This window comes from Schistocerca nitens, chromosome 7 (assembly GCF_023898315.1).
Source record: "Schistocerca nitens isolate TAMUIC-IGC-003100 chromosome 7, iqSchNite1.1, whole genome shotgun sequence".
NCBI classification, from domain to species: domain Eukaryota; kingdom Metazoa; phylum Arthropoda; class Insecta; order Orthoptera; family Acrididae; genus Schistocerca; species Schistocerca nitens.
In genome coordinates, this window is record NC_064620.1 from 70,227,570 (window position 1) to 70,244,203 (window position 16,634).

The following is a 16,634-nucleotide window of genomic DNA, read 5'->3' on the forward strand; positions in this document are numbered from 1 at the left end:
CTACAGAAAGTCTAGACCAGGAAAGCTGCTGTAGGCGTTGAACTTACGCCCCCCCCCCCTCTCCCCACACACACACACACACACACACAAACACGCACGCACACACACGTACGAACCTACAGAGAGAGAAAGAGGGGTGTCAGAGGAAGAAAAAGAGAGGTGACATACATCGACAAATGAGGCGCTAAGGAAAAACAACATTATATTCTGAGACAAGTAGGAGAGGCCAAGGGTAACGTCGATGGGTGGAAGTACCCTTGTGCATACAGGTGCCTAAGTGTGACTAAATAAATGAGGTATCTCGTTATTGTCTTTTCCTGTAAGTGCTCTACATATGTGTCAACGACGCCACGAAAGCAGCTGCAGCACCAGCCGCCTCGCGAGCGTACGTCACGGACGGAATGGTCCTCTGCGTCGCATCTGAAAGCAGTCTCGCAGTTGCGGTGCCCAGTTCCGCCTCCGCTATGAAAAGGCACGCGCGTGAATTAAAACACTCCGGAAGCCACAGTGGAGAGAAGAGCACCCAGGTGGCTCCACTGTAGCGTTACTTGGCTGTCGGACCACAAAGCGCCACAGTCGTAGAGTGCGGCAGCCGCGGGACGGAGTGCGGAACAACAATGGCCGCTGCGACGTTAAACAATGACGCCAGCGTTCATTATTCGCAGAAACAGCGCGGCTCGGGACCGGGGCAGGCTACAATATTAATTCAGCGGCAGACTGCCACCTGTCGCTAAGCCCCAGTTGCGCCACGCACATGACTAATGAACGCAGGGGGCGCTCGCTCGCAAGAAAGGCGTGCGCTGGGGGATTCCCGCGGCACTGCGCAGTGCTGCCACCTCTGGCGACGTGACTAATGGTTCCGGCGGTCTCCGCAAGAACTGCGCCTCCGTGATCAATCAAATCGCTCTCTCACGGTGCGTCGGCGGCGGGGGCGGTAGTGGTGGTGGAGGTGGCGGGAAGCTCTGCCACAGCACTTGTGCCACCTGCTTCCTCGTCGCCTCTTTAGGGGGCCTTACAACAAACCCCCTGTCCCCACCACCTTTCCACTCCGCTCTTTTCCCCAACTACTGCCAACCCCCTCTGTCTGAAGAGCATTTGATGTTCTCCTTTCTCTTCGCAACGCGGGCCTGCGGTTTCTCCGCAATAGCGAAAGGGGAAAATTTTTCTCGGAAGCGAGGACAGGTCGAAATAAGCGAACGCAAAAACGTGAATACGGTGAACCGCCGCTTCTAGTTTGTCATCTCTTTTAATATATTCAGGGTGTAACACTAACATCTTATAAATGGATCTGTACACTGAAACAAATCTACGTCGGACGTTATATGCAAGATGGAATAAAACGATAAATAAACCACGTGAGTGACTTGAAATAATTCAGGGAAGCAGCTCAAGGTCATCTATTTACGCCTTTGTTCAGCGTATACACACAAGGAACGCGTACCCTGTTGCAATCTCACTTTTCATCACATCCCAGTTATAAGTAATGATTCCAAATGTACACTCCTGGAAATTGAAATAAGAACACCGTGAATTCATTGTCCCAGGAAGGGGAAACTTTATTGACACATTCCTGGGGTCAGATACATCACATGATCACACTGACAGAACCACAGGCACATAGACACAGGCAACAGAGCATGCACAATGTCGGCACTAGTACAGTGTATATCCACCTTTCGCAGCAATGCAGGCTGCTATTCTCCCATGGAGACGATCGTAGAGATGCTGGATGTAGTCCTGTGGAACGGCTTGCCATGCCATTTCCACCTGGCGCCCCAGTTGGACCAGCGTTCGTGCTGGACGTGCAGACCGCGTGAGACGACGCTTCATCCAGTCCCAAACATGCTCAATGGGGGACAGATCCGGAGATCTTGCTGGCCAGGGTAGTTGACTTACACCTTCTAGAGCACGTTGGGTGGCACGGGATACATGCGGACGTGCATTGTCCTGTTGGAACAGCAAGTTCCCTTGCCGGTCTAGGAATGGTAGAACGATGGGTTCGATGACGGTTTGGATGTACCGTGCACTATTCAGTGTCCCCTCGACGATCACCAGTGGTGTACGGCCAGTGTAGGAGATCGCTCCCCACACCATGATGCCGGGTGTTGGCCCTGTGTGCCTCGGTCGTATGCAGTCCTGATTGTGGCGCTCACCTGCACGGCGCCAAACACGCATACGACCATCATTGGCACCAAGGCAGAAGCGACTCTCATCGCTGAAGACGACACGTCTCCATTCGTCCCTCCATTCACGCCTGTCGCGACACCACTGGAGGCGGGCTGCACGATGTTGGGGCGTGAGGGAAAGACGGCCTAACGGTGTGTGGGACCGTAGCCCAGCTTCATGGAGACGGTTGCGAATGGTCCTCGCCGATACCCCAGGAGCAACAGTGTCCCTAATTTGCTGGGAAGTGGCGGTGCGGTCCCCTACGGCACTGCGTAGGATCCTACGGTCTTGGCGTGCATCCGTGCGTCGCTGCGGTCCAGTCCCAGGTCGACGGGCACGTGCACCTTCCGCCGACCACTGGCGACAACATCGATGTACTGTGAAGACCTCACGCCCCACGTGTTGAGCAATTCGGCGGTACGTCCACGCGGCCTCCCGCATGCCCACTATACGCCCTCGCTCAAAGTCCGTCAACTGCACATACGGTTCACGTCCACGCTGTCGCGGCATGCTACCAGTGTTAAAGACTGCGATGGAGCTCCGTATGCCACGGCAAACTGGCTGACACTGACGGCGGCGGTGCACAAATGCTGCGCAGCTAGCGCCATTCGACGGCCAACACCGCGGTTCCTGGTGTGTCCGCTGTGCCGTGCGTGTGATCATTGCTTGTACAGCCCTCTCGCAGTGTCCGGAGCAAGTATGGTGGGTCTGACACACCGGTGTCAATGTGTTCTTTTTTCCATTTCCAGGAGTGTATGTTTGCAATTAGGTTAAGCGCTGCAACATTTGGAGGATGTGGTATGGAGATTGTCAATGCCTGATGACAAATCAATTTTACTGGTAGTTCGGATTGGAAGCTGAATGAGTACGAGTCTAGTGGTAATAGAGAAGCAACTGGAATCACTCAACAGAGGAAAGTCCACTGGACCTGACGGGATACCAATTCGATTCTACACAGAGTACGCGAAAGAACTTGCCCCCCTTCTAACAGCCGTGTACCTCAAGTCTCTAGAGGATCGGAAGGTTCCAAATGATTGGAAAAGAGCACAGGTAGTCCCAGTCTTCAAGAAGGGTCGTCGAGCAGATGCGCAAAACTATAGACCTATATCTCTGACGTCGATCTGTTGTAGAATTTTAGAACATGTTTTTTGATCGAGTATCATGTTTTTGGAAACCCAGAATCTACTATGTAGGAATCAACATGGATTCCGGAAAAAGCGATCGTGTGAGACCCAACTCGCGTTATTTGTTCATGAGACCCAGAAACATTAGATACAGGCTCCCAGGTAGATGCCATTTTCCTTGACTTCCGGAAGGCGTTGGATACAGTTCCGCACTGTCGCCTGATAAACAAAGTAAGAGCCTACGGAATATCAGACCAGCTGTGTGGCTGGATTGAAGAGTTTTTAGCAAACAGAACACAGCATGTTGTTATCAATGGAGAGACGTCTACAGGCGTTAAAGTAACCTCTGGCGTACCACAGGGGAGTGTCATGGGACCATTGATTTTCACAATATATATAAATGACCTAGTTGATAGTGTCGGAAGCCCCATGCGGCTTTTCGCGGATGATGCTGTAGTATACAGAGAAGTTGCAGCATTAGAAAATTGCAGTGAAATGCAGGAAGATCTGCAGCGGTAGGCACTTGGTGCAGGGAGTGGCAACCGACCCTTAACATAGACAAATGTAATGTATTGCGAATACATAGAAATAAGGATCCTTTATTGTATGATTATATGATAGCGGAACAAATACTGGTGGCAGTTACTTCTGTAAAATGTCTGGGAGTATGCGTGCGGAACGATTTGAAGTGGAATAATCATATAAAATTAATTGTTGGTAAGGCGGGTGCCAAGTTGAGATTCATTGGGTGAGTCCTTAGAAAATGTAGTCCATCAACAAAGGAGGTGGCTTACAAAACACTCGTTCGACCTATACTTGAGTATTGCTCATCAGTGCGGGATCCGTACCAGATCGGGTTGACGGAGGAGATAGAGAAGATCCAAAGAAGAGTGGCGCGTTTCGTCACAGGGTTATTTGGTAAGCGTGATAGCGTTACGGAGATGTTTAGCGAACTCAAGTGGTAGACTCTGCAAGAGAGGCGCTCTGCATTGCGGTGTAGCTTACTCGCCAGGTTTCCAGAGGGTGCGTTTCTGGATGAGGTATCGAATATATTGCTTCCCCCTACTTATACCTCCCGAGGAGATCACGAATGTAAAATTAGAGAGATTCTAGCGCGCACGGAGGCTTTCCGGCAGTCGTTCTTCCCGCGAACCATACGCGACTGGAACAGAAAAGGGAGGTAACGACAGTGGCACGTAAAGTGCCCTCCGCCACACACCGTTGGGTGGCTTGCGGAGCATAAATGTAGATGTAGAATTGCTTGCATACTTCGAAATCAGTGTGCCGCTTTGCAGTGCTGTAGTGGCGTCCATCCTTCCCACTACAGGTCCGTGAGTATACCAAGTGTGCGTTTGCGTCCTACTCTACTACTCGCTCTCTCTTAGCGCAAAGTGCAGGACTGTATGGCTAGTCGTGACTAGAAACGTAAATTCAGTGCACTAACTTACTGTTTTTGTGTAGAACGGACAGTGCAAAAATAAATTATTATTCTCGATCAGCTGACCTATAATTAAATTTTGTTTTATGAGACAGTGGAAGGTGTAATAAGAAAATTGAAACGATGCATACTCCATATGTTCTCCATAAGAGGAAGAATGACGCCAAAAATAATCTCGATGCTACATACAGCCCACTCTTCAGATGAAAATCATACGAAGTTCGTCGAATGCAAATAAAGTGGTATGGTAAAACATATGGGTTCCACCAAACGAGAACAGAGCACAGAGTAATGTCACTTATCTATCTCCGACGAAAAATTTCGATACTTGCGCATTCTTTTAGTCATGACAGCGTGCATTTGTGGGTTAATAGCGAGTTCTGTAGCTTATCATTCACTTCCTTTTGCCAAGCCCACTGTAAATTTATTTAAATAATTAATCGTCGTTTATAGACTACAGTTTCTACTGGTGCCATGTTTCCTTGAACTGTCCTTACCGACTCATAAGTGTGTGATGCATGTCAACATAACTGTAAGAAAGTGGGAAATTTGTGGGAAGGACTATGGGACCAAACTGCTGAGGTCATCGGTCCCTAGGCTTACGCACTACTTAACCTAACTTACGCTAAGGACAACACACACATCCATGCCCGAGGGAGGTCTCGAACCTCCGACGGGGGAAGCCGCGCTAATCGTTACAAGACGCCCTGGACTGCACGGCTTCACCGCGCGGCAGTTGTAAGACTTTTTCTGAAGACAGATAAGATTTTGAAATAAATTTACAGCAGTGTAAATGCACTCAGAAACAAAGACATACATACATACATGTATACATATAAATACTGTATATTCATACAGTATTTGAGAATGAGAGTACTAACTAATTTGCAACAAACTTTAAACATAATATTAATCTTTTAAGAGACTTTTGGTCGCTGACACACCCTTCTCAACGCACCCCCACACCCCCTCCACAGAATGATGGAAGGAAAAAAGTTTATCGCTTACTAGGTTTTAGGTTTACTAATAACCCTATTAGCAAGCAGTAACTATATACGCCACTGGTTGTATTTGAAATATTATATCATGGTACGACACATAGTACAGGAGTTATGACGTCATAAACATGGAGCCGCGTGAAAATGAAAATGAAGAGCGGAACTCGCTAGAGGTGAAATATTTGTACCACTGTTAGTTAAATATGTTAGATGTGTGTGAAAGTGCGAACGTCGTCAAAACTGCGGCTAAATGTTTCCGCCTAAACCGCTTGATCGATTTCAATGAAACTTGGATCTCATTTTACTTTGCGCCTGGAAAGAAATACTGCGGGGTTAAGAACCAGCAACCTCTCACTGGAGTAGGTGTGATAATGGGGAGTGATAAGGGGGGAGGAGATGCTAACAGAGGAGGGCGGGAGGGGAGGGGGGGGGGAAGAGAAGATGGATCCAGGTATGGAGATCTGGGCAGAGAGAGGGAGAAGGAGAAATGGACAAAGAAAACGAGGAAATCGACAGAGAGCAGGGGACGATGTGGAAGGACAAAATGGACTTAAAGAGGGAAGATGGGATGGACAGAGGTTGGAAGGAGCATATGTTAAGAAGTGTGTGAATTCCTAAGGGACCACGATGGTTCAATCCAGCGTTCGGCCATCCTGATTTAGGTTTTCCATGATTTCCCTAAATCGTTCCAGGCAAATGCCGGGATGGTTCCTTTGAATGGGCACGGCCGACTTCCATTTCCACCCTTCCTTAATCCGATGAGACCGATGACCTCGCTGTTTGGTGTCTTCCCCCCAAACAATCCAAAAAGGGACCAAACCGCTGAGGTCGTCGGTCCCTTGACTTACACGCTACTTAAACTAACTTACGCTAAGAACAACACACACACCCATGCCCGAAGGAGAACTCGAACCGTCGGCGGGAGGTGCCGCGTAATCCGTGACATGGCGCTTCAAACCGCATGGCCACTTCACGCGGCAAGGAAGCAGCAGGTGGGCAGAGGGAAGAGGAGCGAAAGGTATCAGATAGTGGGAGAAGGAGATGGTCAGAGGTCAACCCCGTCTTTCGAATGACATCAGATCCTAAGGCAAGGGTGGCAGATAGATATTGCGCCACTACTCTATAATTAATACCTGGTGCTCCCACCGTCCGAACCGTAGCAGGTGGTGGCACCCTAACCGCAAGTGACTGATCCATGCTTGAGAAAAGCTAGAACGGAAGTTGCCTTTTCTGCCGGATCCGTTACAACGGAACTGCCTTGGTAATTCGTTACACTACACGAGTTGAGAGACCTCCAACCTACCTTCATTTCGATAGCCCATATCCACCAATCATCCGTACGTTTTGCACCTTCGAATTGATGAGCCAGTATCACGAGCTAATCAGGACTGGAAGGTGACAGCATGAAGAAAACATCTACCTATTTGGTTCATACCTCCAATGCAATTTCGAATTATCTCCTCCCCAATACACGGTAGGCACAAGGCCTGAGCCGCAGTTCCCAACCGGCCTTGTGGCCGAGCGGTTCTAGGCGCTTCAGTCCGGAACCGAGCTCCTGCTGCGGTCGCAGGTTCGAATCCTCCCTCGGGCATGGATGTGTGTGATGTTCTTAGGTTTAAGCAGGTCTACGTCTAGGGGACAGATGTTAAGTCCCATAGTGCTTAGAACCATTTGAACCATTTTTTCACAGTCCCCAACGCCTCACGTTCTCCTTGCTCGGCCCATAACTGTCATTAACCAACGATCGTGTTGCCCTACCTGGGATAGTTCCCCAGAAAATATGCTGATGGGAATAATCCAGATATATCCTAGACGCGTGATCGCTGGTATCCCCACTACTTGGCGCATAGAGTTGATCTGCTCTGTTCTCTCACCGTAAATTTGAAGGTGTATCCGGTTATAGTTAGCTCGTAGCTCAGCTGCTTAGTTCGTGGATATCCTAATCATGGAACATCCGTGATCGACCTGCCTGCAGCAACAAGGAATGCAGAATCGTCTGGGTGATACACACAGCTAGTTCGCAGGTCTCGCCTTCAAAACAGCAAATCACGCTTCACAATATAATGGATCACACTGGAGAGGAAGGGATGGTTGGTCATGGTGCGTTTACTGATCCCTACAATTAAGGCAGGCAAGTTGCCTTTATTATAACAATGGTAACTACGTTAATCGTAAATAAATTATGGGAAACCAATCTGCAATTTACGATTTTCACTTACAGACAGTCCAACTTGATTTCGTAATCAACACAATCAACTAGGCCCTAAATGCATTCACAATCTGAAAAAAATGGCTTGAATTCATATTTAACAAAAATAAGCATAAACTGATTTGCCTGAATTCTGCGCAACATCCATACAAATGCAACACAAGTAAAGACACAATACCAAGACACGCAATTCAGGTGACTGCAACCGATCCTTTAGTCTTGGATCACACAGTTTTCTTGATGTAACAGCACAGACTTCAACTGGTGAACTCACTTGTTAGAAGTTCGAACAGTGATGGAACAAGCAACCAGCACAGACAGTAAGAAAAATGTAGATGGCTACAGCTTAAGCTACAGTATGGCAGCGCTTGCCACTTCGCATCGATGAAATACGCTTGTGCATTCCCACTGCAAGGAACTCCAGATCGTCGAAGCGTGGACCTCACACATCGTACTCTACAGACGTGGCTGGTAACCGCGTTGCCACCCCTTCCCTGATTGCAACATCAGGTCGTCTTAATGTCTTCTCCATGTATGCGGATCCACCTTTCAACATTTCATCTCCCCACCCCCCTCCCAAGCCCAGTCGTAGCTGTGCTTCCCTCCACCGCCTAGGTAGCGCAAGCTGCAGACATCTCCAGTTCTATGAAACCGTTTAACAGATTCTCGGGAGCTGAAGGCTGTGATGCACGTATCACAGCTCAAAGTCCATTCACACATCTATGGTTAAGTGCGGAAGTTTAAAACTGTTGACGTAGTATTACTACCAAATCTCCTTCTATCTCGACATCCACAGCTTTTCCATCTCCCTCCACCCATTCAACCACACCCCGATCGCTCAGTCCGTTTTCACACAAATTAAACTATAAGGCTCCAAAGGTCCTTTCAGTCTCAAGCGTCAATGATGTATACATGCAGACTGAAGCAAAGAACAAAAAATTGTACCAAGGCCGCTGTTCGAACGTGAGTCTCCTGCTCACTACACAGATGGACTAACCACTAAGCCACCGTGGAACAGTGGCTTTGCAGAACTGCACAGACTACCTCAAACGCCTCCCTTCTCGGACCAAATTCATATTAGAGTCCAGGCCTTGGGTTAAAATTTTCATTCATTATTTCAGTCTTCTTATTCGCATACTGGATATTTGAGACTTGAAAAAGTCTCTGGAACCGAACAGTTTCATTTGATTAAAGCACCTATGCCTGGGTTTCAGGCTACTCCAATACAGTGCTGTTCGACTTTGGAAGGAATGCCACGTGCGCTGAGATGTGATTCGGAATTTGGATTGTGGAGGGAGGTCCATGCAGTTGTGCAAAGCTACTGTGCCTGGATGGTGTTGTTGCCAGCCGTTGTAGCCGAAAGGTTCTAGGCGCTTCAGTCTGGAACCGCGCTGCTGTTACGGTCACAGGTTCGAATCCTGCCACGGGCATGGATGTGTGTGCTGTCCTTAGGTTAGTTAGGTTTAAGTAGTTCTAAGTCTAGGGTACTGATGACCTCAAAAGCTAAGTCCCATAGTGCTTAGAGCTATTTGAACCATTTTGAACCTGGATGGTGTTGTGGTTAGCCCATCTGCATGGCGAGCGGGCGACCCGAATTCGAATCCCTTCCTTGGTACAAATTCTCATTCATCGCTTCCTTCTGCATCTATTGTAACCTCCCCGCAGAAAATGTTAATAAAAATGTGAATGGAGCCAAGCGTAAACTCCCCACACAAAAATTAAGGGATGGAAATTGACCATAAACCCACACAATAATATCAATTAAATAATGAACCATGAACCAAATGTAACCTCCCAACAGAAATAATAATATCTGGTAAATTTTATAAGGAAAGCAGCGCTGACCTTCGGCCCTGTATTCTGAATAAAAAAAGCAAAAATTCTTACCTCAATAAAAACTGCAATTATATCTGCTCTTAATTATACATTCTTCGACACAGCTTCGTGCAATGCTGGCGTATATATATATATATATATATATATATATATATATATATATATATATATATATATATATATTTGATTCTTGGAAGCAGTGATAATGCATTGGAAATTGAAATGAATGCTTTTCTTTAAAAGAGATACTTTATATTATAAAATTATTATTGGGGCATTTTTTCTGAACAAATTAAATTACAATTAACATACATTATTAGATATGCGCAAGGCTGCTTCTTTACCTTCTACACCAATACTCATCGTCCAGAATCCTGACCAGAGTCGCGAGCAGAGCACACAGCCGACGCATGCCGACTCCCCGCCGACTACTACTGTCCACTCGCTACTAAAGCCGACCGACTACTACTGTATCCGACTCACTACTACTGTCGACTCGCGCAGACTAGCGCAGACTCGCGACAAGCAAGAACTAACAATAAACTACTCTCTGGTTAGAGATTCTGTCATGCCTCGCCCATCGCCGGCGAAGCATACACCTTACATAACCCTCCACTGGGGGGGCAAAAATTCGGCAGCGATGGTGAGTCAATTGGACTTCCATGAGCAACAAATTTTTCATAATTAATTAACTTTACAATCACAGAGTATATATATATATATATATATATATATATATATATATATATATATATATGGGTGCAGAACGTGAAATAAAATATAGTGCACATGCACTGAGTACAGACATATCAAGCAATGACAAAATGTATACACAATGAGTACAAAACATATTAACAAATGGCAAAAGTGCACACGCACTGTAGTTCAGAATATATCAGCAAATCACAAAATGTATATACACTGAATACAAATCATGTTAACAAAATGACGAAAGTGCACATGCACTGTAATACAGAACATATCTGGGAATCACAGAAAAAATGTATACGTAATGAGTACAAATGGCATAAAGTGCACACGCACTGTAAAACTCTCTAATATTTTTACAACAAATAAACATAATGAGTACAAATCATATTGACAAATGACAAAAGTGCACACGCACTGAAGTTCAGAACATATCAAGTAAAGGCAAAATGTATACACAATGAGTACAAAACATATTAACAAATGGCAAAGAGTGCACACGCACTGTAAAACTCTCTAGCATTTTTTTTACAACAAATAAACATATCAAGGAGTGAAATAAAGTGCACATGCACTATAGAAGTCTTTAGTATTTTTAGGACAACTGATCTTGTTAACAAATGAATGGAAGTGCACACGCACTGTATATGTCTTTATCATTTTACAAGAATAAGGAAAGGAATGGGAAGTATTGCGTCATGGTTGTAGCACTTTAGGTTGCAAGCAGCTGCACTGAAAGTCCATATCTTTCTACAGAAGCACAACACCAAGTGAGACAATCTGAAGCTCTTTTCCTTGAAGTATTAATCAGTGTAGCCAAGACACTGAAATGTCGTAATAATATTCCATGCTATCGTTTTGGTAGTACACTAGGTACACCAAACAGTGGGACCATAATAACATCTCCATCGCTCAAGGTGGTGGACAGCATGTCGTGTCAACACCATGTTCTTGTAAAGTAGACCAACATAGAATTAGTGCAAAAACCAAATATAGTGCTCCATGATCATGAGGATAGGCAGGAGATTTGGATATTGCAGTAATTTCAGGTAATTAGGTCAGAAGGTGAAGGACATTAAGCCACATAGTAGTCTTCATTGAGAATTACACTAGTCTAACAACTGATTTCAGTAATTGGTGGCTCTCATCGTCCAGTTACTGAACATTTCTGTACCATGTATGTAGTATTACAGAATAATGTTCATAAAATTATCTGAATATAGTAATTATTGGCACTCATTGCCCAGTTACAAACCATCAGAAGTCATCATTCAAAACAGAAGCTAATGAATGGCATAGTATTAACATAATTCACTTAATTATAGTAATCATTGGCATCATAGGTCATCTTATTACAGTAATCAGTGGCATTTATTGGCCAGCTACAAAGCATTTTTTTTTCTTTTGCATTATTCAGAAGTCATTATTCAAACTGAGTTAATTATTGGCATACCATTTATACATAATTAATCTAGTTATAGTAATCATTGGCATCATAGGTCATGTTATTACAATAATCAGTGGCATTCATTGGCCAGCTACAAAGCATTTTTTTTGTATTCTTCAGAAGTCATTATTGAAGTGACATACTATTCAGAGCTGATCAGTATTACTCAGTACTCTCTTAAACTAGTAGCATTATTTGGGACTGGTAATTCCTTTGTTTGTTTTTCAGTTATTGCTGCAAATGAAGATGTGTAACGTTATTCGTCATGAGTCAGCTGTAGCAAGGTTATGAAACACGTAGAGTATATGTGATCACATTCATAAACGACGTAGGTTTAATAAACAACTATTTATACCACATTAATTTCATGAATAATTTCTCCTGCAAAATATACAAAATGGATTATGAAACTGAAAGAAGAAACGCATATTATGCTGAAAAGTAGTGAACTTCGAATTAACAGGTAGTGAAATGTGTATAAAAATATATATGTTCTCTAGCTGTCCTTTCCAAAACCTTCAGTCATCATACCATGCGATATAAGACATAATGTCAAAACGAACTGCAACAAATACTTAAATAACTACATAGCATCTCTTAACTAACAGCAAATATATAAACTTCATCATTATTTTCATCTGCAAAGAAAAACTTCATTATCCATATCACCATAACTCCATTATTATCATCACCTGTAAAGAAAAGCTTCATTATACATAGTAGCACATTCTTCATCATTATTCATCACCATTCATTATCATCTGCAAAAAAGTCACTTCATTATTCATTACACAACTATACCTTATTTCTAGAATATTTCATCACTAAAACTAAGATGTGTAGTTCTGTCTGACAGCCTGCATCAATCGCCTCGTATTCTGAAAAAAAAAATAGTTAAGACTGCTATCATACGATGTGTATAGCATATTCTTGTTAATGCTTGTTAATTCTGATCCATTTACTCTTCATCACGAGGTATTGCATCCTCTTTCGTGCATTCCGAAGGTGAAATTCCCATTTCTGTTTAATTTATTTCGTTTACACGTTATTTCTTTCTGAAAAAGATGAACAAAGATTAATGTCTTGCATTTAATTCATATACCGATTAGATAAAAAGGTTTATAGTAACATAATTGAGCATACAGCATAGCATGACAGAAAACGTAATATGTCAAAAACATCGACAGTGTTCAAAAGCAAAAATATACACAGTGTATCACAATGTAGCAGCAAAAAAAAAGTAAAGTAGTCACGATGTTTAGCTATCATAAGGCAAAATGTTAAAGTCAACTGGTGTTTGTTATATCTTAAATATTTCATAGTACATACAAACAAAACAGGAAAACAATCATACATACATAAAAAATGGAAAATATGCACGGTCTGATGTGTAACGACAAGAAAAGCGACCTGCTAACCTTACCTTGCCGGGCACTTGGCAAGAAAAAAAAACGACAATCATCAGTAAGTAGTCACATAAATACAATTGCATAAGTGGTCATAAAATGTATAAGTTCATCTGGAAAAATATGCACGGTCTGATGTGTAACGACAAGAAAAGCGACCTGCTAACCTTACTTTGCCGGGCACTTGCCATGAAAAAATTACGATAATCATCAGTAGGTGTTCATGTGAATATAATAGCATAAGCGGTCATAAAAAATTAGGAAATGGCATTACAGTGTGATAAATCATAAAGTATCTTAATTCAAAAAAAGGTTTGGCGTTCGACACGTGGTGGTTCCCTTTGGTTTTTCTGGTTCTCAAAGTTTCGACGTGTACTACATTGGGGTGAGGAATGCTGCGAATCCGATATGGACGTGCGTATAGAACTTCAAATTTACTGCACCTACCTTTCCCTCTATTGGATAAATAGTGTGTACGTACTAATATCTCCTGTCCAATGTGAAAGTCACGGCGTGTACAAACCTGTTTTTGCTGTCTTCTCCGGCGCTCTGCGGCACGTTTGATGTTGTTCAGCGCAATGTCAATTATTTCATGGTGTCGTAGTCGACGAGATGTAGGAAATGTTACTAATTCTTTAATTTTGTTAGGTGGTTCAATATTTTTCAGTATAACAGACGGAGATAGCATAGTAGATTCATTTGGTATGTAATTAATTACATCTTGGAATGAGAGTATGTGTGTGTCCCAATCAATATGTTTTTTTATGGCAGTAAATTCTACACAGTTTACCAATTTCTTTCATTAATCGTTCACAAGGGTTCGAAGAAGCATGGTACCTGGATATATAGAGCGGAGAAATGTTTCTAGCTCGTAACATACGTGTCCATATAGCAGATCGAAACTGTGATCCATTGTCGGAAATTACTTTTAACACATCCCCTACATGAAATAGAAAATGTTTTACAAATCCTTTCGAAACAGATTTAGCAGTAGCTTTGCGTAACGGAGTGAAGGTAGCAAATTTTGAAGTGAGTTCAACAGCGACAAAGATGTAGCAAAAACCTCTATTTGTTCTGGGAATCGGACCAAAAATGTCTACAGAGGCCATATGTCTCAATTTAACAGGAACAATGGGATGTAATGGAGGAATATGTGAAGTCGTATCTGATTTAGGTTTCTGGCAGATTTTACATGACGCTAAAACTCGTCGAATACGTTTCTCCATGTTCGTAAAATAACAGTTCTGTCTCAGTATAAGAAAACATTTTCTAACTCCGTAATGTGCATAACTTAAATGAGTATACCAGATTAATTTGTTAACAAGTTCGTCAGGAATGCATAATAACCAATTGTTGCTGTCAGGATGAGAGCGGCGAAACAGAATGTCATTGCGTACAGTGTAATGGTTTCTAATGGTAAAATTATTCCTATCTTGCCAAAGGTGTTTGATTTTTTTCCATACGTTGGCTTTACTCTGCTCTTGTGCTATGTCTTGTAATGACGACGAAATGAAATTTTCAAATGCAACTTGTTGAATGTACATGACGCTGAAATTTGGTTTGCAGAAGTTTGTTGCGATGTCTTGCTGATTGTTGTTAAGAGAACGGAATAGTGCGTCTGCTACAATATTGTGTGTGCCAGGAATGTGAACAATTGTAAAATTAAATTCCTGCAAATAAAGTTTCCATCTACTTAATCTGTCGTGTGTCAATTTAGCGGAAAGTAAAAACTGTATCGCTCTATGGTCTGTATAAACGGTAGTGTGTCTTCCATAAAGAAAATGCCTAAATCTGGTAAAAGCCCATACAACACATAATGTTTCAAGCTCTGTAACAGAATAATTTCGTTCAGCAGGTGTAAGAATGCGACTTGCAAAAGCGATGTTTTTAATTACTGTACAACCATCTTCTTCAATTTCCTGAAAAATATGTACGCCTAAAGCGGTGTTAGAACTGGCAATAGAAAAATTTCTGGTAAGATCTGGGTGCGATAAAAGTGGTGCATTCAACAAAGCATGTTTCAAATAACATTCTCGTAAACAAGATTCTGCGTGTCAAAAGTATTGCTTGCGTTACTGGAATATGCAACCTGTACTGTATCTAGTCAAATTCCATCTGACGTGTCATTATTTTCGGGAGGATGCTGTGGCATTTCGACTATTTGTACTGTTCTGTTATTTCTTCCTGACGTATTACGTTCTGGATGATACCTACTGTCTGGTTCATTCATGATAATATGTTGTTGCTGATGTTCTTGCTGCTGATAAGATCGACTGTTATTAAATGTACGCTGAAAATTGTGCTCATTATTTTTACGTCTGTCGTGGTAGTCATTTCTGTACGGTGCATTGCGATAGGAATTGAAATGGTGTGTTTTCTGTACGTACTGGTTTCCTTGTTGCTGTGCGTTACTATTTGTTGAGGCCGATGCTATACGTGTACGCGGCGAAACATTAAAGCTCGGTTGACCTTGTACATTACATTGTTGGTTAGGTACGCTAACCGGCTGGCTTTCATGCTGTTGCGGTGAAAAACATCTATTGTTACTAAAATGCGTTAGCGACTGCTGAAAATTTTACACATACTAATGATTAAATTTTTGTCTTGTATTAAAGTTCTCATGGTTGTCATTTCTGGAGTGTCTAATGAAAAATTGTCACTTTCGGTAAAATTTGTCATATCGGGTTTTCTTTACACTTTTCTCAATCCTAGGTAGAGCAATAGTTAAAGAGCTGTTTTGATAGATATAAAGGATAGTAGAAGAGAAGGCAGCAGTGCAGAAAACTAAAGATGAACCAGCACTACTACGGCTCGGGGACCTGTGCACGCTACGGCACATATTCATTAAAGCGTAATGAATCCCCTGAGGTCTATTACGCGCTGCAAATAAACTTTAGCTTTTGTGTTACAGGCAATGCCAGTGAAAAATCAAAAGTACATTGTTGTATCCATGCTAATTCTAGTTTCTGCATTACAGGTAATGGCGGTGAAAGTACAAAAATAAATCGACGTATCCAGTTCAAAGCGTGTACCTGTGCTCTGTCATTTTTAAATTCCTTAAATTTTCTCACGGATAGAAAATGCTTATAATCGAAATTATCGTCTCTCTACGTCTGAACAGGTTCAGGATTGTATGAGAATCTATTTGTCTATGACTGTTCGGAATCTAAGTCGCGTACTCTCTGTAAATTACCAAAATTATACCGACTGTGTGAGTGTGAGAAATGTTCGGAATGTGCCGTATGCAGTGACGTGTTATTAACTGAAATATTTTTTATCTCTGTCACTTCTTGTTGTAAAGT